The sequence below is a fragment of a genome, unplaced genomic scaffold (genome assembly GCF_019419815.1).
Source record: "Pyrus x bretschneideri cultivar Hongxiangsu unplaced genomic scaffold, Pyrus_bretschneideri_v1 Contig71, whole genome shotgun sequence".
Lineage (NCBI taxonomy): Eukaryota > Viridiplantae > Streptophyta > Magnoliopsida > Rosales > Rosaceae > Pyrus > Pyrus x bretschneideri.
In genome coordinates, this window is record NW_025999811.1 from 626,868 (window position 1) to 646,897 (window position 20,030).

The 20,030-nt window shown below is 38.4% G+C and overlaps 2 pseudogenes; one reads left to right on the forward strand and one right to left on the reverse strand.

The window, feature by feature from the left end:
- Positions 1 to 209: 209 nt before the first annotated feature.
- Positions 210 to 2,145, reverse strand: LOC125472687 (annotated as a pseudogene).
- An 8,672-nt stretch (positions 2,146 to 10,817) lies between these two features.
- The window catches only part of LOC125472682, a 102,821-nt pseudogene continuing 93,608 nt past the window's right edge, over positions 10,818 to 20,030 (forward strand).

A 20,030-nucleotide genomic window follows, 5' to 3' on the forward strand; every position in this document is an offset into this window, starting at 1 on the left:
CTATGTAGTAAACTAAACATAGATTTGTGTAAAGAAGACCATGAACCTGTTCCCCAGTTCTCTGAAAAAAATGACCTACCTGCACAATGCCCGTTACTATGAACAAAAAAAAAAAAAAAAAAAAAAATCTAATCAACTAAGTTTCGTATCTCCCCCGAAGCTTACCAAATGCGTGTCACGACCACACAGGAAAGATTATATTCGGACAATGATATAACGAATGTGTGATTAAAAACGTAAGTTCCAATGCTGAGAGTCAATGAAAAGCATGTGCACTGAAGTGCAATACATGTTTTGATACCATAAACAGCAAAATCTATGCCTGCATACTTACGTGTTGATACAATACTGATTGTATCAATCTGAAAATACTGAAAGCTTGTAAGATCCAACGCTAAAGATTCCCTTTATACAAGTTCAAGAACCGAAAAATGTGTTGGAAGTTCTAGGGGGCTGCTCTAAGCAGTCAATTCACTTGGAAACCTTTTCAAGTAAATTCTCAAGCTCGGGGCTGATTTCAATATGCTCTTCCTTCAATGTCTGACTCATCGCAGGATCCGATTTTCCAGCAGCTATGTAAGTCTTAAGCAACAAACAATACTCGTTGCAACTGAGACAACCTAGACGCTTCAGAATCTTGCAAAATTTCTCAGCACCATCAACATCTTTCTCGTCCTCAAAATACTTGAGAAATGCAATTCTGGTATCAGGGGATGGATGCCACTCCCCATCCTTGCTTTCCGAAACAGCAGCTCCCAAATGGCTATCAGCCAAATCCACCCTACGGGTGTTCAAGGCGTGAACCATGAGCATTTCCCGAGCCTCGAGGAAAGACCCCTTACCTTTCGTCTTCTTACAGGCATTTGCAAAGATCAATTCTGCTTCTTCGTGCATGCCCTGACTGAGGTACCCACGTATAGCAACATTTGCCAAACTCATATCATATTTGGAGCAAATGGACTCCCATTCCTCAAACATTTCTTTCAATCCCTCAAATGTCATTTAGCTTACAAAGGGCCTGAAGCATTACACGATAGCTTTCATTGTTTTTTGTGGGGAAAGATTTCCTGAGTGTTTTCCATACCCTTTTGACTCCACTTAGATTAGAAGTGCAGGCATAGAGGCTAATTAAAAAATAGTAATGCTTACGCCGCTTCAGGGGTTTCACCAGTTTCTCTGCCGTCTTAAGGACTTCATCTGCCTCGTCAAAAAGCTCCGCCTTTGCATAGATGTCAGCCAGTAATAGTGCATAAGTGCACTGTAAGTGATAGGTCTTTGACGATTCGTCCAGGCCGCTGACAAAATCCTCAGCGGCTGTCTGATCCCTTGACGTTTGTGGGACGTCACGCACTCAAGCCGGGTACGGCCATAGTCGAGATTTCGAGTTACTCCATTTCTCATAAAATCCATCCCTTATCCATTATCTGCACTAAAAAACCGACGATTCCGAACAACAACAAAGAACTATACTTCATTACTAATACAATTTGACAACCATGTACACCTACTGCAATTTCATACAAATATTAGATCGAATTGTAAACTCGAAACACCTAATACCCCGGTTGATAACCTTGCTTTTATAGTTTCTTAAGATATTTCTTTTACATCGTCGCCCACCAGCCTTCTTCCGATCTTCGATGTCTCCTAAAACAAAATGAAAACTAAAACCTAAAAACGAAATGATTATCAAACGGCCCTAAAATTCAAGAAATAGATTCACATTGCCTGCAATTGAAAAGGGGGAGGGGTAGAAGTGGAAATGGGCGTAACCTCGAGGGCCTGCTGGTGCTTGCCGTGCTTGCGGAGCTCCTTGTTGCATTTCGCGAGCTGACTCTTCCTGAACATTTCGCCCTCCATAATGTACTGGTTTAACGTCTTCGCCAAGTTTTCTCCGGTCGCTCCCAAAGCCGATAGCCTCCGATAAAGCCTAATGGGGTTTCCCGGCTGACCCATTTTCGCCGCCGTCACAGCTTCCGCCACCGTCGCAGCCTCAACTGTCGTGCAGAGCTTCCTCGCCAGCCACATTCCGGTAAATATCGAACGGCTCAGATTCATTTTTGTGGGAGTCGATTCTCTCTCTCTCAAAGCCAAAGGGGGTTTCTAGGGTTTAACGTGTTGGACAAGTTAGATTTCGGTTTCCACACGGTGCATTTAAATCACACCTTTTTTTCTAATTAAACTGGGCCCGATAATGGGTCGAGGCCAGGCACCGGCCCAATTGACAATTTTTTTTTTTTTTTTTTTTCCGTCTGAAAATTGATTACTAAAATAATCCATTTTATAGCATACATCGTCCTTTTATAGTCGTTGTGTAGTTGACACGATGTTGTTATGTTTGGCAAAATTTGATTTCGATCATTTCAGCAACCAAAAGGTCAAAAGTTGTTCATTTTAGTTAATTGTTCTGTTTTATGACGTTTTGAAATAGGTTGAACTAAAATCCATGTAGTTCATTGTAATTTTCACTTTTATTCTTGTGTCTTCATTTTTGTAGTTTAATCGTGTTATCACCAATACCTGACTAAACATGATAATATGATTAAACTACAAAAATAACTATGAAAGAATATTAGAGGAGACTAGGAGGGAGAGTGGCTAATAAAATTCCCGATTTCTTACCAGCAAATTGCAAACTGAACCATATATTGACGTAATGTGAAGTAACTTGTTAAGAAAAACTTATCAACCTATGTTGAATTGTGACCTGTTTGTAAGGAGGCCGACAATACTACGTATGGAGAAATTTTTTAGTTTTGACATTGTCATTGTCACGTGTAGTTATTAATCCATGTGCTACATTAGTCGACCAATGCTACCTAACTCCTTACATGCAAATCAAAAACTGAAACTTATAGTAACGTGAAATAACTTGTATAAAAAAACAGAAACAATTATGTAGAAATGTCAAACTGTGACTTGTCTACAAGGAGGGAATACTATACAAATTGAGGATGTTTTGATGTCGACGTTAACATTGTCACTTGTGGTTATTAATCACGTGTTGTACTATGGGTGATTTGCATAGTTGATATGTTAGTTGCGATTCACCCACCCAAAAATTATTCACTTAGATGTAAGGAGCCATGTGTGTGTTGTTAATTGGGTAGATGATGCCCATAAGTGAGTGTTATGTAGGTGCTTTGTGCTCAATTGGCAGGCAAGAATATTGAGATCCTTGTTTCCACTGTTGCTGCTAGACCTTTATACGTTGCTGATAGCACCTTTACAAGGTAGAAAAGTAGCTGCCATGGCCCATCATGGTTGCAAGGGTAACTGCAATTACTTGTCAATGGCTCATGGGTCCTTACGCACTAAGTTCTATCGACTTACCAGACAGGACCTCATGGAGTAGTGGGGTGAGCGAGTTCAGTCCGCCGTTCTTCGTTTACATTTTCATTTTTAAGGTCAGGTTCATGGTCGCGATAAACATAATGAATGGGAGGGTTCACCATTGACGCAGGTGTTTGTAGAGAAATGCAAGTACTTAGAAGAAAGCAAATGCGTCGGTATATGTCTGAATTCTTGCAGGCTTTCTTCAAAAGATTACATGGGCGTTGCTTTTGCGATGGAGCCAAACTTCGTCGATCATAGCCGTCAGGTAAAACCCCAAGACCTCCATAGCTCTACTCATTTGCACATATTGATTGTCCTACAATTGACTCTCTCAATTGAACTCAAACACGGCAATTTAAATTCGGGGTTCTCCCTCCGCTTCCTGAAGCTGATGCCACTCCTCAAGGAACCATGTCTGGAGATCTGCCCTAACGCCTTTCGACCAAGAGAAAAAACATTAACGTAGACAAATGTCCGAAGGCATGAAGGACTCTAGCATTGGTTTGCTACTGGAGATATCGTAAAACTAGATATGTATGAATGGATCGGTTATAGGGAATGAATTATAAACTTTTGGGCATACATCGAGTACCGTTTGATCTGCAACAAGCATGAAAAAGAATTGAGGCATGACTAATCTTACACGGAGTTTAATCGAAGCCATTTTATTTGAAATCAAGATTTTGGCAAACAAAAGAAGCGATTTTATTGATTATTTGAAATCAATATACAAGAAGTAAAAGGCGGGGGCCATGCATGGTATCATAGGGAGAGAAACAGGACCTCGGAAAACCGAAAAAAAGGGGATAAACACCGAACTGAAATCGAAAAAATTCGTACCGATTAAAACCCAACCAAACTAAACTGTATAAGATATAATTTGATTATTTTTTATTTATTTATATTGGGTATTTATTTTTCAAGTCTAATTCTAAGTTAACTATTAGCCTAAATCCAATGTTAGGTAGACCAAGTAGACCCAACTTTAGGTCCAAATATGTTGAAGGCCTTATTCTCTAGATATTCTTTTTCATTTTCTCTCCAATCTCTCCAACGGGACAAACCTGTAGTCTAAGAAAAAAAGGTGAGGTAAAGCAATGTTGATACTTGACATCTTAAAGATGAGCATAAGCATACACAAGGGTTTGATCAACTCAGAGTAGATGTCTCATCAAAACCTCACTAGGTTAGCAAAAAACCAATGAAAAAAATGCAGAATAAGAGTACATTAGGCCGTAGTTAGTTTTCATGTTCTAGCCTCAACTTGAGGAAACTTCAAGTTCTAGGGTTTTGTAATCCCATTTCCAAATTCTTATTAATTTCACACACATCATTCATATCAAGCAATTCGAACATAGTTGAATCATAAAGAATAGGTTTTAGGGTTACTTGGCTGGTGTGACAAAACTCTGGTTTCAAATGACTTTTTTCAAATCCAGATTTCAATCTTTAAGATGCTGCATTTCAATAAACATAAACACGAGGAGAAATTGAATCAATTAACAACTAGATCACTTCAATAAAAAGTAATGGTTTAATCGAAATAAGAATGATATGAAACTAATACTTTCCCTTAATTGAAGATGGCGAAACTCTAAGATAATTCTTCTTTAGAACTTTAAGTGAAGCATCGAAAGCTATTTGTGCTAATAACTTGTTCAAAAACTATTTGCAACATTATATTCCTTTTATTAAATGTGAAAACTGCACACTTATGTGACAGCCCGTTCCGAAAATTTTAAAAAACGTACGCATGAAAAGACGATTTTGCCCCTAGCGTGATTTTTTGTTGTGTAGTTGTTCTTTTTGGCTTGGTGTGGCTGGTTTTGCACCACACACTCCTCCCCACACTCACCCTCACTGTTTTCCCTATCCCTGCACCTGTCCCGAGCTCCATTTCCTTTCCCATTTTCCATTCCAACGTACGGACACACACACACAAACACACCAAATCTTCACAGATCGAAGAAATAAAGTACATATCCATGCTCGTGAGGTTCATTGGAGTCCAACCATACCCATTTCAGGTAAGGATACCTTCGTTTTCACGTCAAACTCGGGATACCCGATTTTGGGTACTGTTCATGCACACGTAATTTCTTATGTTTTTGGGAATTTCAAGCTTGTAGGAAGCTTGGTGAGGTCCTTAGGAGGCTCGGGGTGGTTCGTTTGAAGGTTTTGGACGTCGGGATAGTGAGTTTCGAGGTTGGGCGGAGTTGGGGTGATTTTCCAGGTGAGATTTCATGGATTTTAGCACTTGAAAGTAGTATGATTTTGTTCATCTCGTTGTAAGCTTCATTTTGGTACCAATTTTGTGAAATTTGGTTGAAAAACGAAGAAGATAGGACGATTTAAAGTTTTCCCGATTTTCCGGCACCGGCGACAGCGCCGGAGCCTCACCGGAGAAGACGACGGAATATTCCTAACACCGTTGACGGTTACCGTTAGGGATAACGAAATATTCCTGACGGCGTCAACTGACGCCGTCAGCGTGCCAGGCACGTGCCTACGCGTGGCCGGCGCGTGGGGACGCGTGCGGCGGTGAAAAATTATTTTAAAAATATAGGGATGTTCCTGAGGTTGAGTAGATCACGTTGGTGTATTCATACACCTCATTTGAGCATTGTATGAGAAGTTATTTCTTAAGTTTGGTTATGTGCTTTAAAATTTACGTTTTTATAATTGTTTCGCATATAGGTGAATCCTATTCCGAGGACGAGCGTGGTCACTCGAGGCAGGGGGGTTACGACCCTTCCACATACCAGTGAGTGGGCTTTTGGTTTTCCGTATATACCTATGTACTTATATTTTCCCAGAAATTGATTTAAACGTTTATTAGTTATATGCCATATTTATATTGCCAGTTGGTATGCATGATTAGTTGCATTTATATATGTATATGTATTGGTACGGCGGACGCACAGGTAAGTGTAATAGGAGCATATTTAGGCGACTTACTTAGCTTGTTTTCGTGCATCTATGTTGTTAATTCATAGTTGTTTTAGTAGTTTAAGCCATTTTCGTGTGTTTTTAGGTTCATATGGCTAAGGAAGCAAAAAGATGCATTTTGGAGCATTTTGGAGCAAAATTGGGCTTGGAATGGATAGCATATGATTGGAGCCAAAGTGTTGGACGAATTTGAAGGCCTTGTATTCATTTTGGACATAAAACAAAGGGCCTAGCCCATTCTCTCTTAAACCAACCCCAAGGCCATGCATTTCCTTCCAATTCCAAAGCCCACAATCACTTCAAAAGCCATGCAAAGAACCATCCATTCCATCAAAAACAATCCATCAATTCACATGCAAAACCACCATTAACACACATGCACCCAAACAAAGCCAACCTAGCTAACCCTACATGCATTCTTTATGCAACTCTTCATCATTCCACCATTCATTCTTTATTCCACAAACAAGTCACATGCATTTCCACCTTCCTACTTCATCATTTCACCACATTCTCCCTCTTTAACTCATTTCATTATTCATTCACTTTGCATTCATTCAATTCCACCCCACATGCACCCTTTATTCTTCATCATTGCAACCATGGCACATTTACACCAACAAAACAACTCCCATGCCATGGCCTACTCATATTCCCATTTCCTTTCCAACATCTCACATGCATTTCCACCTTCCCACTTCATCATTTCACCACATTCTCCCTCTTTAACTCACATGCATTCATTATTCATTCACTTTGCATTCCCTTTGCAATTACACCCCACATGTCCATTTAATCATTCAACCACATTCCCATTAACCACAAAACAAATCAAACAACACTACCCATGATTCCATCCATCTTCCACACCTTTCCAACCTAGCCACACCCTTTAATCATCCCCCCTTTAATTTATGATTTTATTTCCTAACCCTACATGCATTATTTATTCACTCTTCATCATAACAACCACATTCACTCTTAAACAATCATCCACATATTCTCCCATTCCCCCTATAAAAACCCATGCATTCATACACAAAGGGTCATCTCATCTCATTTCACAACACAACACCCCTCAAACACTTCCATTTCTTCCCTTCCCTTTCTCCTCCATTTCTTCCATTTCCATAATCCCCCAATCCATTCAACACACCAACAACATCCCTTAGTCCTTGTGCTACAACGAAGAGGAAGAGAAGAGGGCCTAAACGTTCATACAATTCACGTTTGAGTTGTTGGAATGTTTACGCGTTTCTTTGATTTCAATGTTTAAATTCAATTCTCTTTGTTTTGTAATATGAGAAGAGGAAGAGAAGAGTGCCTAAACGTTCATACAATTCAAGTTTGAGTTGTTGGAATGTTTAGGTGTTTCTTTGATTTCAAAGTTATGAGGAACTAAACCCTTTTTGGCTAGGGGTGATTTCAATACCATGATTATTTATGTAATATGAATTGATGAATTCCGGTTATGAACTCTTGATTCGTGAATGCAATTGGCTTAACTATTTGATGATTAACTTATTTGTGTTTGTTGATTGAGGGTCGACACTTAATTAGCATGCATGAATATGTGGCTAAAGTTTAAGAAGGTTTCACATAATCGTTACTAACTTATACTTGAAAGTAGTGAAGGTCGCTTGTCACGATCGCGTTAAGTTTAATTCTTAGCATGAGTAACATGATGTCATAGTTGCAAGTGCTTTGTCAATGCTTATGGTTTTCATTATTCTTAATAATCTTCGATTGTATCTCTATTATGATGACATGTAGAGAACTTTTGAGAATGTTTTGGGTTGTCGAATGATGCCATCCAATCCAATAATATAAGGAAAATCTGAGGGTTAACTAGTGATGTCACGGTTAATTTGGGGCATTGTCGTTCATAATTCAATGAAGGAATAACTGGAAATTGATTCATATGCATAAATATCATGTGTGGAGAAAGAACCTCTAGCTAATTCACCAACCATCTTATTTCATCAATTACATTCTGTCTAGTTATTAACTTGTTTCGTTATTTCAATTTTCATCAAACCTCAATTCCCCTTTTGCTTTAATGTTCAATATAGTTAGAAATCAATTTAGTTTGTGTTTTTAAAGCATTTTGATTCTTTTGGTTTGTCTTAGTGTTTTAACGTTTAGTTTCACATTCTTTGAGTCTAGTTTAACGTTTTATATTGTTTTTACGTTTTAGTTTTAATTCGTCCAAATCCAATTCCCCCCTATTTCGTTGAAGTCTTAGTCTTAATCTTTCTTATTTTTAGTTTTGCTTTCTTCGAGCATTAAATAGTGTTTTATATTGTGTTCTTATGTTTTTAAGTCAATTTAGAAGGTTTTAGCAAGCCCTCCTAATCCCCGGTCTAGAACGATCCCTCACTTATCCATTCTACTACAATTGTCAAACGAGGGTTTAATTTGAGTGTCAAGTAATTTTCGCATCAAATACGACCCTTCCACATACCAGTGAGTGGGCTTTTGGTTTTCCGTATATACCTATGTACTTATATTTTCCCAGAAATTGATTTAAACGTTTATTAGTTATATGCCATATTTATATTGCCAGTTGGTATGCATGATTAGTTGCATTTATATATGTATATGTATTGGTACGGCGGACGCACAGGTAAGTGCCAGGTAAGGGTGATTCATGTTTACTTTCAGTAGTGATGTGAGATGCATAGAGAGCTCATAACCTGCATCCCCGGTGTTAGTGCTCCCGCCCAGAGTTGGGCACAGTCCTTCACGTGATGTTCACCTCCCGCACCACACGCTCAGCTTGGATCCAAGTTAGGTGCACAGTCCTATTGTACAGACCACTCTAGGTGGTTCTGACTCGTAGGTGACCCGCGATTATTCGCACAGCCTTTACGTGATCGTAGCACTTAAGCGTATATATATGTTACACCCAGGCCTGTCGTACAGACCACTTTAGGTGGTTCCGACTCGTGTGCAGGTCTAGTTAGCGAAATTGAGATTTGAGCTCTAGATTCAGCCGTACAGGTCACGTTAGGTGACTTCGGCTGACAGATTATATGACATTGATATGATTTTACCTGAGCACTTGCATTTCATTTTGAGGTTTTGGCATAGCATATTCTTGAGCATGATTGGTATGTGTGTATATATATATATACACATATATCTATTTTCTGGGAAGTATACAGGTTTTACGGCGAGGGGTTAGAACTTATTTATTAAATGGTTTTCGAAAAGCTTTGTTTTTGCCCACTCACGCTTTTGTTTTGTGCCCCTCCAGGTTCTAGTTGGCTAGCACGTTTGGTGGTTTCCCTGAGGATTTTCCCGGCATATCTGATAGACGATCACCAGCATAGGATCACCTTCGGGTGTACTTTTGTTGCATCGTTTTCTCCTGGACTGCATTAGGCTTATATGCTCTGAACTTAGCGTCATACTTACGCTTGCACTTGTTATTACTTTATGTAAAACCAGTTTTATTTATTCGTATTACTATTTCCATTATTATTTTATTAGCTTCCGCACTGTGCACATGGTTACGTCACTTCCACGTGACGGCCAGCATGCCCTGATCTCGATCGGGGTGTGTCACTTACGTATATGAACATGTATTTTACCGTATGATTGACAAGTGTATACAAATCAATTTTTTCTAAATACATATATAAGTGTATTATACATGTATTATAAGCGAAATTAGTAAAAAAGAAAAAGTTGGATAAAATAACAAGAAATAGAAAAATGAAAAACATACGACGAAAAGGTTTATTGGGGGTTCCGTCCTCTTCCCTCCCTCTCTGTTTCCAATCTCCGCAGACAGAACAACCTCTTTCTCCCTGCTGCCCTTCTCTTACCAGGTAACCTTAACCCTACCTTCTACCCCTTATACATAAATATACATATACATTTTTCGATATAGCTCAGTTTGTGTCTCTGAAGCTAGCGACTTCACTTATCTGAAAACTCCGGGAAGTTCACTTTTTTTCCCCTTTAATTTGTGTTTTTCGACTGTTAATTTCTGAGAATTTATGAAAACAGACGAAATGAGTTAAATGGTTAGCTAAAGTTTTGAACTTGTTGTTGGGAAGAAAATGTATTGCATGAATTAAATTGTTTCTGCTTTTTTGTTTGTTTGTTTTCTTGTTATCAGATATGAAGTTTTTGACTTTCTTTGGTACTTCTCAGAGTAAAAAAGACCTCTGTTACTGTTATTATTGTGCAACTCTACGAAGCCAGTTGCAAAATCCGCCATTTTTGTTCATTTTTTCGATTGGAAAAACCTTTTATTCAACTAATAGTTAAGGGTTAGGTGTGACTATTGGGAATTTGTTTAAAATTCAAACTAGGACAGTGATTTTTTTGAATTTAGATATGAAAATGACGGTGATAAGCACTTAAGCACTAAAGCACTTCATATGAAAATGACGGTAATAAGCACTTAAGCACATGTTCAAGTTGGGAAGGTATATTCAACATGACTTGTGCATAGGATTTGAACAACATTCCTGTATCCTATCAGCTTAACCTATCTTTTTTTTTTTTTTTTTTTTTTTTTTTTTTTTTTTCAAATGTGTAGATATTGGTGTTCCTTTGGTCCTGATGACCAGAGGAAGGGTGGGCTTGTACGACCCTGCAGGATTAATATCTCAAAGAAGAAAAATGCTGGTCGACTGAAAACCAAGAGAGGTTGTACCTGCCACTTTATTGTGAAACGATTAATTGCTGAACCCTCAGTGGCGCTTATCATATATAATCAAGATTAGCATGTAGATAGGAAAGGAGCGCCATGCCATGGTCTACAAGATAAGATGGCTGCTGGAGCACGTGTTATGTTTGCCCCTTGTATCTCTGAGGGTCTGCTTCTTCGTGTGCAGTCTTTGTTATATGTGGGGGTCTCTGTGGAAAGTATAATGCAGAGACACAATGAATCAGTAGAGAAACAAGGTGGTCCATCTAATTGCAATGACCTTTTAACCCATAGTTATGTTCGGAGGCAGGAGAGGGTCATTCGACGTTCTATATATGAATTGGATGCTGATGTTGCAGTTAGCATTAACATGTGGGTAGAAAACCATCAGAGTCATGTTTTCTTCGATGAGGATTTCTCTGATGTGGACCCTTTAACTTTGGGCATTCAAACAGAGTGGCAGTTGCAACAGATGATTCGCTTTGGCAATCACAGCCTTATAGCTTCTGATTCAAGGTTCCGAACAACCAAATTGAAGGTCCGTTTAGTTTGTTCACCCTTTTATTATCAACTACAATTGTTAATAGTAATAATGAGAAACAGAATTAGTTCTTGTTGCAACGTTATTTATTTGGGAGTTCTAACGAAAACCCTACGGTACTGTTCACTTTAATGAAAAACCACAATTTTACACTAAAAAATCAAACCTGGTACTATTCACATTACCCTTTATTTTGTCCTTATCGTTAAAACTCAAAGTTTTCAAGCCATTTTCATTAGTTTTCCTTATTTAGTATCCCGTTCATAGTCTCCTTGTATTTAATGAAGACAACAAGGTCATTCCGGTAGCGTGGATAGTTGCTCCGAAGTTTGAAAGTTCCAATGCCCATAAATGGATGAGAGCTTTTTACAATAGAGATCAAACGAAAGATCCTGCATGGAATTTAGCTGGTTTCATAGTGGATGATCCTCTAGCTGATGTGCTCACCATCAGGTTGGTTGCTCAGTCCTCGTCCAGTCTTCATACTGGCAATTTTATTCACTGAAGTTCTTTTTCATTATACTCAGTGATGTATTTCAGTGTTCAGTGATGATAAGCTTTTGGCGGGTTCATCATGCATGGCATAAAAACTTAGTAAAGAAATGTGTGGACAATGAGATGCGAGCTACAACATCAAGGAGGCTTCATCAGGCAGTGGATAACATCTGTCAACAACGAGGAAGCAAGCGTTTGTTTGAGGACTTTATAGAAGATTTTTTTGATGAATCAGATTTTGTGGATTACTTTAAGGCAACCTGGTATCCTAGAATTGGTTAGTCACTATCATATTCAGTAGGGGTATATTTTGCCTTATGATACGACGTAACAAGTGTATCGTTTAATTCATTCACCCTCTTCTCTTTAAATAGGAACCTTTTTTTTCTTTTGCTTTTATCTTGAATAACACGTGCAAGAAAAATGTCTCTTGACTCAGGGATGTGGATTTCTGCACTACAAAATATTCCTCTTGCTAGCCAGGAAACCTCTGCGGCAATGGAGTTCTACCACAAACAACTAAAGCTTAGGCTATTGAACGAGAAGAAACCTAGCGTGTACAAACGAGCTGATTGGTTGATTGATAAGCTGGGTACAAAAGTGCATTCCTACTTCTGGCTTGATGAATATTCCGAGAAGGATGATTTTGCAGGATATTGGAAAGATGAGTGGGCGAGTGGTTTAACATCTTGGCGTAAAGCTTTGAAGATTCCTGACTGCAATATTGTCATAGAAGGTACACGTGCAAAAGTTATTGAGGAGCTCGACCAAGAGAATGCTTAAGTTGTTTGGAACCTTGGTTCACAGTTCGGTATTTGCAACTGCCGTTGGGCAGAAATGGGCAACCTGTGTGAACATATACTCAAAGTTATTAATGTCTGCCGGAAAGGGTTGTCTACGCCATCTATCAGCCTATTGCAGTACCACAAGGCCTTGATTGATATGCTACACTGCCCACCTCATGATTCTTTGATTCATTATCAGGCTGTTTCTTTAGCAGTGGACTAATTAATATGGAAAGCAAAGATACCACAATGGATGTGGCGTCTTTCGCCAATCGAAATCAAGAATTGGTAAATGAGGATCCAATAAATGAGGAAGTATTATCTCTACATAAGAATAACTGTGGGGATGGAGCTGAGAGAACCAAGGGTAAAGTGGCTACTGAACCAAGTAATTTGGTAGCACGTGGAAATGACCTATGTAATGAGAGTTATGGAGAAGAAATTACTGGCGATGAGATGGATGTCGACCCGTCATCCATCTGCATTTCCCCACCCGGGTTGCATTCTGTTGACGAGGTTGTGTTTAGCAGTGTCTTCTCTGAAAGCAGACAGAGGTCATTGTTTAACAGAGAGATTGAAGACCTGTCTTCTGCAGATGATGCTCGCACTAATCCAACCGGATTTAAGGATGACATCTTAAATAGAATTAGCCAAGAAAATACGATGGATGAGGACATGAATATCCCTTCCTGTAACAATGGAGTTTGTGGAGCAATGCATAGCTGGACTCCTTTTACCTTTCTCTTCCTTAGTAACAGGTCTAGATATGGACTTGGAAGCCTGCTAGTGGTTAGGTTGTTATAGAGGAGCAGACGAGAAGACGATATGACGATAGTCTTCGTCTTGTTTATCGTCTTCCCTTATGAGTGGAATCGCTCTTTTTCCTGATGATTACCACGCCATGATATTGAACCCACTCTTATTTGCAAGACATTTGTTGAATTGCAAGTGGTTGAAGCGGCTGAAACTCCAGGTATCATTACAGAAAATGATAGAATGGAAACTGAAAACAAGAACAGAAGCACGATTAATCACCAGCAATGGCATGGATGTGTTCTACAGAGGGACTTTTCTCACCTACAAGGTCATTGGGGGTGTTTTCGACTTTTACTTCTTTGCTGGGCCGACGCCGTTAGGCGTTGTCGACCAGTACACGGCGTTCATCGGCAGACCGGCCCGGATGCCCTACTGGTCTCTTGGTATGTTCTGCTTCCTACCCTCTGCTTTGCCTTCATTAACTTACTCAGTTATTCCTACTTCTAGCTTGAGATTAAAAGCATTGGATGTGTATATTTTTTCTGGTGCTTCTTTCCCTCCAACTTTGCAATTTTTTTTTTTTTGAAATGTTAATTGTTTGGTTGGTTTGTTGGGATCTTTTCATATTATTTTGATATGGGTTGTTGATTTTGCTTTTCTTGCATTTTAGTTTGATTAATTTTGTGAATCAATGAGTAATTTCCATTAGGACTATAAGAACAAAGAGTAATTTAATTCTCAGTACCCAGATTCCGATTAGTTGCTTCTAATTTGTCACCCAAAATGTTAGGTGTTTTGTGTTCGTCATATGAAGTGATAAATGTGTGTTGATACCGAAAAAGAAGATGAATTTAAAAGAATACAATCTTTAGGACCAACGGATGAAAAGGATCGGAGAAAAGGTAGTCGAATACACTCTTGGTCATGCATCTGTGATGTTGTAAGAGCTCTAATACTATCGTTGTAACATGGAGAAAGGAACAGTCCATAGATATCGAAGTTGTGCTAGAAGTGCTGTTATAGCACTGGAGGGCTTTGGTGCATTTTTGTTTTGTCTGAGTGTACATTGTTATTATTGTTATTGTTGTTTTTGGTGTTGTGGGTGGAACCGTGGAAGCGAGGGAATGGTGGCTTACAGTGTGATTCTGTCAGTCGTATTTCTTTATGTTTGATTGATTTTGGTTTCTGGTTTAAAATGTCGACGTTTAAGGTGCAAAACGAGGAGGGAATCATCACCGAGCTCTACATCCTGGGAAAATGGTACGTAATCGACTCTAATCCGCAATTTTTTTGTATGATTGTTTTTGGGATTAATTTGTAGTTTTTTGTGGATACAGTTCGGAGACGAACTAATGATCACCAAGAAGACGTGATAACGGATGGAGGGAATGAAGTATTGTTTGATGACCAAATCACGAAGTGGAGAACAACATGGAGTGGTTCTGATTCTCATGCCCTGCCACATGCTCAAACACATCAGAGTAATTGAGATCTAATTGTACAATATTTATGATTTAGGGCTTGCATTGATTAGAACGGAAACACATTCTAAATTAGGAATATCATAACATTGTCTTACGAAAATTCCAAATGGAAAGCAGTCCATACCTTCATTAGAAGGGAAACTGAAAGTATATAAATTATGAAGTGCAGAACTTCAAAAATGAGGGGCAAAAATTTTGTGTATGCTAAAGATAGCATACTGCATAAACCTCAGTTTTAAATATGACAACATGATAATGCATTTCAGTGCATATAAATGTAGTTCCACAAATTAGGCTCCATCTGAATGCAATTGGTTTCTCTGCTAGATTGCCATGGACGAAGTGTGATGTTTTATTTACCGCATCTAATGATCTTACTTATGGATTGCAGGAAGAAGTTATCAAGTTAAATGAACAATTTAGCCATTTGAAAAGTTTGGTAAGCTCTTATGCCTTGGTTTATGTTCAAGCTTGAGCTTCTTATTTGGACGTTAATCACTATATTTTCATTCATTTATTTGGGATATGGTGGCACTGTTGATGCCATTGCTATCAATCCCAGGATTTTTCGTTTATAACACTTAGATTTATTTTAATCTATTAGTTTATAAAGTTTCTATGTAAAAAAGTGTTTGTGGTTTCAGACAGCCAGTGGGGGAACCGTCTTTACCAAGTAAAAGAATCCAGTTTTGTATTTCAACGTCTTAATCATTTTCCTTTGTTAACTCTTCGTTTTGATTTTTTACCAAACTAGATATTGCATCTTTATCATGGGTAGATTTTTAAATACAATATTAGTGACACAATACCATCTACAAATGAATGGTTTCTTATAGCATGTATATTCATATATTGCCACTTCATTGGTTCTTAGGTACTAGAACAGGAAGGATTAATAAGGATTCAATTCGTCCTAGAATTGGATTTTGTTTTCCATTTCATTGCATTTGAATATTAAGCTTTGTCCATAATTCGCTAAAAAACATTGTCTATTATGTTTGTCAACAATTGCAGTTGGAGGAAACTACCGAATAAAATGGTAGTCAATGACTCAATGATGTTCTTGTTATTCTATTTTCATATAAACAATACAAATTCTTTATTTCTCATGTTCTGTAAATTTTTTAGTTTAATGAAATGTAACTAATTTGTTCAACATACTAATGTATATAACATTTTGAATTTTAGGTAATTAATGTGACATGGTGATCATATTCGATTTGTGTTTGTTATGAGACAGTGGAGATTTCTATATGTTTATATCCGCAACACCAGCTCACGAACAATCCTCGACCCTTCATCCTCGCAGCTCGACTTAGTATTGAACGAAAAAGCTCCTCCAGGAATCAATTTTCTCCCCCTCTTCCTTGCTGCTCAACAAAGGAAGGTTAGTTTGTGACTGAGAAACTTGAATAAAACTGTAATTTTGTATTACTAAAGCATCTGCATTGTTTTTTCGGTCAAGCATGTTGGTTATTTGTTCTCAGAAATGCAACTTTTACTAAGTATTCTATGTTGCTGCACGGGGATCATATATGCTACCAACCTAAACTAAACTAATTTAAACTGAGATAATGCATTTTCTGACTTTGGTAAATTGTCACATCATCCTAGGAAATAGTTTTTGGTGCCAAAAAACGTGGGTTGCAGAGCTACAACGAGGGAGATGGGCATGGATTGGTGGGGAGGGAAAGGGAGAGGGAGGAGTGAGGCTTGCGAAAAGGGTGGTTGGATTGATTTTTCCTCCTCAAATCAAGGGTTGGTGTCGGGATTGAGGGGTGGGTTGAAAGTGGGTGTGGTTGTGAGGGAGAGAGGGATGGCAGAGACAGAGGTCATGGAGTTGGGCGTAGGAATTCCACAAACCAAGGGCTGGTGTCAGTGGGTGTTAATATCAGCAATAAGCATTACTGGGATGTGAGTTCTCTCAACCTTTTGATTAATTTTTTATATTTTGGCTTTTTATATAGGCTATGTAAATGTTTAGTTTCCATTTGAAAACTTGGGGAATTCTTTTGTGAATGTTTTTGTTCTATTTTGTTGTGATTTTGTGAATGATTTTTGATGTCGTTTTAGTATATAATATGGTTTGGTTAGTTCACCCAAGAAAAAAGAATGTGGATGTTGTCTCTGGAATCCTATCGTCATCTTCCTCGCATGCAACGCTCTGGCCCTTTCAGTTGAAACCAAAACGTGTTCCAGGTGCCTAACACAACCTCTCACTACTCACTCACATCATTTGGTTTTTGTGGCAGTTTTGGACCTTTTCTTTTCTGAATGTGTGCTTCTCTGGGTTTTTTATGGCAGCTATGAGGAAGAGCAAGAAAAAGGAAGAACCAGTATTAGAAGATCTTCCCAAAGAGTACTACGATGATGTGAGTGCCTTTATCCTTTAACTTGGCCAAATGGGTGCTCAAATTTCATGTTTTTCTGTGATTATATGAGTAAATTTTTGTATTTTGTGTTTGGGTTTTGCCAAATTCAATGGTGTTATTTATGGGTTTGGTATTGATTTTCAGTTAACAATGACTGGGGAAATTGGTTGAGTCTGCATTCAATGTAACTTTTCATGCAGTTATAAACCGATGAAATAGAATTCAATTTTTTCATTCCCTTGTTTTTTTGAATGCAATTACATTTATATGATGATTTACAGCATATATTCATCTTTTAGTTTCTAATTCTTCATGCAGTCTAAGCCATGAAGGATTTGATCAACCCACAATTGGTAACAATGTGCGGTGGCACCAACGGTTTTGAACAAGGAACAAGTAAGTACCGTTTTGCTTCATTGTTCCAAAGTATTATGTAGAGATTGCTTTAATATCTTGGCTGTATGTGGGGTGTCCGAGATAGGATTTAGGAGATTTGGTTTAGGGTTTGCAGAGAGAGAGATAGGGGGTGTCCGAGAGAAATGTGGGAGGATTTAGGCGAGGGATTTCAGGGATTTGTTTAGGGTTTCTTTTCTGCGATTTGCAGACAGAGAGATGGGACAAGGGTAAGAGAGAGAGAGATGGGAGGATTTTCAGCGAGGGTAAAGGGAACGGGTAAGGGAGGTATGGGTATGGGTAGGGGATGGAAAAGCATTTCGTTTTCCATTTGCTTCCCGAAACTCAAGGAATTTCTGCGATTGCAGAGAGAGAGATGGGGGTGTTCGTTAGGTGCCCTTTAATTGTCACTTTTGTGATTTGTCATAGTATAAATGGCATGGCATCCTGGATAGCTGCTATTGCATTGTGATGTAATATATCACACTTATTGGTGGTTAATTGTAGATATATGTGACCATTGTCTTTTCAATTGATAAAAAATCTTCTGTAACTTCTGAAAATTTATGGTAACCACTAAAAAGCAGTGTGATTTGTTCTTGGCCATCATATTTCAAATCAAAATTGGTTCTGTCATGAATAATTCAAATGATCAGTTCTTTTATTATTATTTTTTTTATGGTAACCATTGAAAAACAGTGTCATTTGAAAATTATGGTCCTTATCAGTTTGAGGTGTGCTTTTTATTATTATTTTTTTTTATCAGAGATTAGACTTTAGCTTATTGTAAACAACATTTGGAATTCGCAGCCGGCTTACATCAAATTCCCAAATGTTGTTTACCATCAGCTAAAGTTCTCTCTTTTACCATAATCCCACCTCATTCCACATGATATATTAATACTGTCACAGTAATTTCGAGAGTTGGAACTGAGAAATTCTCAGATTCATACTATGACGGGTACATCCACATTTGATGAGATACCTTGGGTGTTCAAATGACGGAAATATTCATCTAGGGTTAGGATCACGCGGCTAGAATTAAAGGGTTGCAGGGCATTTTTGTCATCTTAATTTTGGGATTGGGATTGATGGTGAGGGCAGACAGAGAGGGACAGCGGCCATGCCGCTTGTAGAGGGAGAAGAGATTTCGTGCGGATCTTCGATTCGGGAGTGGGAGGGTGACAGTGAGAGAAACCGAGAGAGAGATTTTGTGCGGATATTCGATTCGGGAGTGGGAGGGTGACAGTGAGAGAAATCGTCGGGATTGCAGGGAGAGATAGGGAGGGGTGGGGGTGGCAAACAGTGACAAGTTAGGTTCGTGTATGCGGGATTTGCTGTCCCTCATCCATCATGTGTCTGCATGTCCTCATTCACAAGGTAAGTACCATTTTTATACTTGATTTTCTACTGTTTGGTATGGTTTTAATCCCCTCTGCCATTTTTATATTCGTGCATGTCCTGCTTAAAAAGTCAAGAAATCATTTTGAAATCTTTTGTCTACTGCTCATAGCCGCGTGTATGATTCAATTAGAAACCTTTATAATGTTGATGGTAGTAGAATATTCAACAGATATATATTCAACATTCGGTGGCTCTGGCAAAATCATATTGACTAAGATTTTGTAATATATGGAGGTGAGACGAGCTATTTCATTCCGAACTAAGACCTAAGAATCTTCGCAATTCTTATCCTTTAAATTTTGTATTTTTTTTTAAATATTTATTAATTTTTTGGTGATGCAGATGGATGAAGATGTTCAAAGGGAAATCATGAACCATAGATCACTGGACCATCCGAATATCATTCGATCCAAAGAGGTTAGTGATAATGAACTATTTTCATTTTGTATTTTTTTTAAATATATATATATATTTTTTGGTGATGCAGATGGATGAACATGTTCAAAGGGAAATCATGAACCACAGATCATTGAAGAATCCGAATATCATTCGATTCAAAGAGGTCAGTGATCATAAAGTATTTTCGTTTTGTATTTTAGGAGGATGAATTTGGCAAGTTCTGTTTGAATTTTGTATGAGTATCTGCTGGGGTTGGGTGGATGCCGACAGAAGATGCTAAATTTGGTCTTTGGTGTGCTTAAACTGGTACTGGGGATGGTTGGAACTTTGAACCCGGTATGCAGTAGGACTAAGAGAAATGCCCTACCCACCGGGGCAATGCACCACTTGAAGAATTGTTGTTAAAATAACACTGCTAAAATATGAGCTTTACTTCCTGCACTTTGTGTC